General features: G+C 43.9%; 1 pseudogene; it reads right to left on the minus strand.

Moving 5' to 3' along the window:
- LOC135572974 (cytochrome P450 26B1-like) overlaps positions 1–824 on the minus strand; it is a 48,564-nt pseudogene extending 47,740 nt beyond the window's left edge.
- Between the last annotated feature and the right edge of the window lie 5,633 nt (positions 825–6,457).

Below are 6,457 nucleotides of genomic sequence, written 5' to 3' on the forward strand. Positions count from 1 at the left end.
TGCTGGAGCGTTTCGGGGACAGCCAGGAGAGGAGGGGTTACAGCTCGGGTCAGTTCAGCGGCTGGAGGGGGGGGGGACACGGGGAGAAGAATACGGGGAGAAGATGATGGAACCGGGCTAAGGAGACTCATAGACAGTGGAGAAGAGGAGGGAACCGAACTTGTGAGAATCAGAGACAGGGAGAGAAGAGGAGGGAAACCACGCTTGGGAGAAGAAACTTAACCCCTATCTTAACCCCTAACTGTTATCCCCTAACCATGAACTCAATCTTATATAATGACAAATACTTGTAAAAAATGTGATTTAGTTTTTACGCACATGGGCATAAAGTGACAGCCAACGTGAGTGAATTGAATTGGACGTGCAACAGATATTGTCATCCAACATTTCGCCAACAGTATATGAAAAGAGCAGACAGAGAGAGCGAGAGAGAGAGAGAGAGAGACTTTGGGGTATAAAGACAGAGACCCACACACGCAGAGAGACATGGCTAGATAATCCCACCGGAAGACAGAAACAGTGTGTAAAAGAGAACCACAGACAGAGAGGGGGGGGGGTGTTTCTGTCGGTCTTACCTGGACGAGCCAGTGGCAGGTTTCTCCTATGATGGGGAACCCCATGGAACCTTTAGGCATCGGCAGCTTGCAGTTCTTATCCCGGGTCGACGTCCATCGGAGCTGCCAGAGTTGCTGGGACACAACTAGGAGGAGGGCCATGGACACGGCGCAGGCCGCTAGCGTGGCCAAGGCTGAAACCAGGTCAAAGTTATCGAATAGCATGGCGAGGAAGGGTCGGTGTCTGAGTGATGGTGATTGGGGTGGTGGGAGAAAAATTCCTGATCTCACCACGATGTCGTTGGGAGAAGTTGGGTTACAGGGATGGAGTTTGAAATGCTCTGATGATGATCAATTCAATATATCGATGGTTATCGATAAAGGGACTTGATTGATTATAATTGATTGATTATGAAATATGGCTTTGAAAAAAAAAATGTCGCGATAGAGCAAATGTTGTTGAAATAGATCGACTTGAATTTGAGTTGAGTGAGTAGTAAGGCCTGTGGGAAGCTCAACAGGTGATGCACTAAACTACTTCCCCTCGCTCACAGTTTTCAAAGTGTGGCTATCAATCAGTAGGGTGAAATAAAAGGCACTTAAAACGTCCTATAAAACTCCTCAAAACGTCACCTGCAATGACTTGAATGAAGGAGATAATTCAACGAAAGTGGAAACGGATGAATTAACGTTTTGAAATCTCATGTTGGTTTGATTTGAAATTGCCCTAAATAAGTCAAATAAAAATATATAATGGATAAAAAAAGTCAGTTTGACAAGTATTTGTCCTGCTCCCAGAGCGCGTGGAAACAGTGAGCGAGTCTCGGAAAGTATTCTGAAAATAAACTGGGGCTTTTCTTTTAAACGTTTCAAGAAATGGAAAGTTTTTTTTTTTTTTTTTTTAAACTCTCTATTCCAGGAAAAAAAACGTATTATACCTCTTTAAATCTCTCAAAAGTAAAGTGTTGCTCACGAGGCAGATGAAGAGAAAAATATTTTAAAAAGGAAATTAAAAAACAAGAATAATCCTCTTATTGCCGTTAGTTCTTGAAGCAGAGCCCGATGGATAGTGAGCTCAAGGAGTCTTCTGATGCTACTTGGTGCTACCGTGAGTCGTCTCTCTCTTGCTCTCTATTCCACTAGTAGCGTTCCTTCTCTCACTCACTTACACACACATTATCTGTCGTCTCTCTCTCTCTTTCACATACACTTTTCTCGGTGTGTGAGTAGCGCATACAGCCGCTCTCAGTGTGTGTTTATATAGTAGCAGGCAGGCTGCGCTCCGGCAGGCGGCCAGGGTTGGAGAGAGAGAGAGAGAGAGCGGCCCCCCAGCTCCCCAACGTCACTACGAGACGGCTAGGCAAGCTAGAGGGTTCCCCCTCCCCTCCCTCCACCCCGGCTCCACCACCCCTCTCTCCCTCTGAGGCGGGGTGAAAAGTGAACGAGAGGAGGGGTAGGAGCGTGCTGGAGCTGGCGGCCCACCCGAGAGAGAGAGGGGGGTTGCGTAAAAGGTTAGGGAGAGGAAATGGGGTTAACGTTTTTTTTTCAGGACTTTTTTTTGACTCAATTCTGGCTACTGGTACCCTCTCACCTGCTCTGACAAAGGCGTGTTGGATCCATAGGCTTTTATGTTGGTGCGAAATATTTGCTGTAACAGTGTGAATATGATGAAGATCGTTTTTTTATTGATTAATTGATGTATCCATATTTATTTATTTATTTATTTATATGTATTTATTATTACGAACAAGATGTCAATGAAACACACCTGAGATTCAGAAAAAACGTCAGAAAGGACAGACACCGGTTAGACTGTTGTCTGAATGAAACACAGCTCGTGGCTCAAATCCGAGAGGATTTCTAGACGTTCTAAGACGTTCATTCCAATATTTCCAGTCGGTCACTCGTCGATGTTCCCCGTTTCATCCACCGATTCCACGGGGGCGGTAATGATTTAAAGACAACCCGATAGAGGCGTGAGTGACGGGACTGTTTCGGTGCTTGGAACTGAAGTGAGAGATTCGAGCCACATGAGGATACATCTTAAAATAACACGGAAGAGCGTAAAAAAAGAGCCAACGACGGAAAGATGTAGTTTATGTTAATTAATTAATGTATTAATTCATTCATTCATGTATAATGCCTGTACCTATCCAACCACCTGTCTCACCAGTGGAAAAGACGAGTCCCCTTCATAATGTCAAGTCAAGTGGATTATGTACTATCTTATAATAAAACGATATAAAACTCTGGTACCCACATGTTCTCTGCGCAGCCTTCCCTTCTGTGTTTGTCCATCGAGGCATGAAGAAGAAGTTGAGGAGACATGGTTTCAATTATGTCCGCATTCTCATCAACATTATTATTCCCTGATTACGTAACAGCACCGCGCAGTTCTGACCCCCCGCGATTCAACTCTGACCCACATGTTGGCTGCCTGCGCAAGCTCTGTGCTGCGCACGCACGCACACACACACACACACACACACACACACACACACACACACCCACGTAGGCAGGAACCCAGGCACTCGCGCGCACACACACACACACACACACACACACACACACACACACACACACACACACACACACACACACACTTTGTAAGCCTGCCGCAGCGCAGAAGATTCAATATACGTGTGAGAGAACACATGCACATAGGAGTCCCCCTATTCGTGGATAATAGTAAAATATCCAGGCAGATCGCTAAAGAGTGACATAGAGATTTGACGTATATGTCTTGAGGATGTCGGGAAATGCTTTCAAAACCGACCACTAGGGGCAACAGTGAGCACTATATTACCATCAAGTAGGCTTGGGTTTTGCTAGCGTTTTGCTGTAGGATAGTGCCTTCTTTGCTTAGCTTCTTGGATCAGAAAGTTGTGTGTTTAACCTTAACCGTTCAGAATGATTAACTAGTAAACTTAATATTTTAATCCTATCCAAAACCTTAACCTTTGAAATTTGATGTTATGTTTGGAGAAACGTCTAATTCCGAGTGAGACTGTGAGAGCTTGTTGCGAATATCATATTTAACATATGGACAACTTTAGTTGAATACAAAATTAACCGTTCTGTGTAACCTTAGTAGCACACACACACACACACACACACACACACACACACACACACACACACACACACACACACACACACACACACACACACACACACACACACACACACACACACACACACACACACACACACACACACCATCCCATTCATTCCAAATGTGTCTGTATACGCAAAGCATGCTCTGGACAGCCATGGTCTGCCATCTCTCTCTCTCTGTCTCTCTCTCTCTCTCTCTCTCTCTCTCTCTCTCTCTCTCTGTCTCTCTCTCTGTCTCTCTCTCTCTTTGTCTCTCTCTCTTTGTCTCTCTCTCTTTGTCTCTCTCTCTGTCTCTCTCCCTCTCTCTCTCTCTCTCTCTTTCTGTCTATCCTTTCTCTTGTTATTCTCCCCATTCTCTCCTAGCCAAAGACAACGTGCCCCGTGTTTGAACTGAATAAAGCGAGAAGCTTTCTGTGCCTTTTTTCTTTTCATGGTGTTTTTCTAAGACATACCAGGAATCTTTCTGTCTCTCTCTCTCTCTCTCTCTCTCTCTCCCTCTCTCTCTCTTTCTCTCTCTCTCTCTCTCTCTCTCTCTCTCTCTCTCTCTCTCTCTCTCTCTCCCCCTCTCTCTGTCTCTCTCTCTGTCTCTCTCTGTCTCTCTCTGAGACTCCGAGACTGTTCGCGTCTCGGAGTCAGTGATGGAAGTATTTCAGTAGTTCTCCCGGCCCTACACTGCCGCCTAGCGGGCACAAAGCACACTGCAGGCACCTGGACGAAGACAGGGAGACCAGTGTTTATCTAATAGGTGAGTGAGATGGAAACTGTCAAAAAGAAACGTAGAACTTCGCCTTATTTACCTAATTAAATACAATATCATAGCATATCAGTACTATTGATGGTTATTTATCTATTTTCTTAATCATATGACTCATTGTAATGTATCCTTTTGTGTAATTAAAATAACACAGCCAGACAAAATATCTAAAATGTTAAGTTATAAAAACCTACTCTGCTCATTCAAACATACACACACCTAGATATACACTGAGCGGACAAATCATTAAGAACACCTGCTCTTTCCATGATAGACCGACCAGATGAATCATTAAGAACACCTGTTCTCTCCATGACAGACCGACCAGGTGAATCCAGTTGAGAGCTATCATCCCTCATTGATGTCACCTGTTAACCTGTTGCTTCTACCCGGGACGCTTGCGTCCCAACTAGAGCTCTGGAAATGCAAATGCGCTACGCTAAATGCTAATAGTATTAGTTAAAACTCAAAAGTTCATTAAAATACACATGCAGGGTATCGAATTAAAGCTACACTCGTTGTGAATCCAGGCAACAAGTCAGATTTTTTAAATGCTTTTCGGCGAAAGCATGAGAAGCTATTATCTGATAGCATGCAACACCCCAAAAGACCCACAGGGGACGTAAACAAAATAATTAGCATTTCGGCGTTACACAAACCGCACAATAAAATAGAAAACATTCATTACCTTTCACCATCTTCTTTGTTGGCACTCCTAGATGTCCCATAAACACTATTTGGGTCTTTATTTCGATTAAATCGGTCCATATAAAGCCTAGATATCGTTATATGTAGACTGTGTGATAAACGAAAAAACATCGCTTTCAAAACGTAACGTCATTTTTTAAAATTCAAAAAGTCGACGATAAACTTTCACAAAACACTTCGAAATACGTTTGTAATGCAACTTTAGGTATTAGTAAACGTTAATAAGCGATAAAATTCATCAGGAGGCGATGTAAAGATTATTAGCTGTCCGTCTGGAAAAATGTCCGGCTAGAAACTCAACGAAAATATCCGGTCCTAGACCGGATTAGATACGGTGTCCTGTATGTGTTTGACCAAGAAAAAACTCGAAGGGAAATGACAAGACTCTAGACACCCTGTGGAAGCTGTAGGTACTGCAACCTCAGTCAATTAATTGTGGTTCACGTTTATCAATGGGTTCAAGTAGCGCATGGATATATTTTCCCATTTTCAGTGATCAGTTTTTCCTGTGCTTTTCGATGTAAATGCCGTTCTGGTAAAGCCACAGCAGTGATTTAACCAGTTTTTTAAACGTCTGAGTGTTTTCTATCCACACAGACTAAGCAAATGCATATACTATATTCCTGGCATGAGTAGCAGGGCGCTGAAATGTTGCGCGATTTTTAACAGAATGTTCAAAAGTAGAGGGTCGACTGAAGAGGTTAAATCCACTTCAATCCGTGTAGATGAAGAGGAGGAGACGGGTTAAACATGAAGAGGAGGAGACGGGTTTAAAGAAGGATTTTCAAGACTTGAGCCATATTGAGACATGGATGGTGTGTGTTTGTGTGTATGTGTGTGTGTGTGTGTGTGTGTGTGTGTGTGTGTTTATGTGTGTGTGTGTGTGTGTGTGTGTGTGTGTGTGTGTGTGTTTGTGTGTGTGTGTGTGTGTGTGTGTGTGTGTGTGTGTGGGTGGGTGGGTGGGTGGGTGGGTCTGTGTGTGTGTGTGTGTGTGTGTGTGCCATTCAGAGGGTAAATGGTCAAGAAAACATATTGAAGTGCCTCTTAACAGGGCATGGTAGTAGGTGCCAAGTGTCAAGAACTGCAACGCTGCTGGGTTTTTGACACTCAACAGTTTTTCCTGTGTGTATCAAGAATGGTCCACCACCCAAACGACATCCAGCCAACTTGACACAACTGTGGGAAGCATTGGAGTCAACATGGGCCAGTATCCCTGTGGAACGCTTCGACACCTTGTAGAGTTCATGTCCCGACGAATTCAGGCTGTTCTGAGGGAAAAAGGGTGCAACTCAACGTTAGGGAGGTGTCCAAAATCTACTCAGTA

This window comes from Oncorhynchus nerka, linkage group LG8, assembly GCF_034236695.1.
Source record: "Oncorhynchus nerka isolate Pitt River linkage group LG8, Oner_Uvic_2.0, whole genome shotgun sequence".
In the NCBI taxonomy this organism is placed as follows: Eukaryota; Metazoa; Chordata; class Actinopteri; order Salmoniformes; family Salmonidae; genus Oncorhynchus; species Oncorhynchus nerka.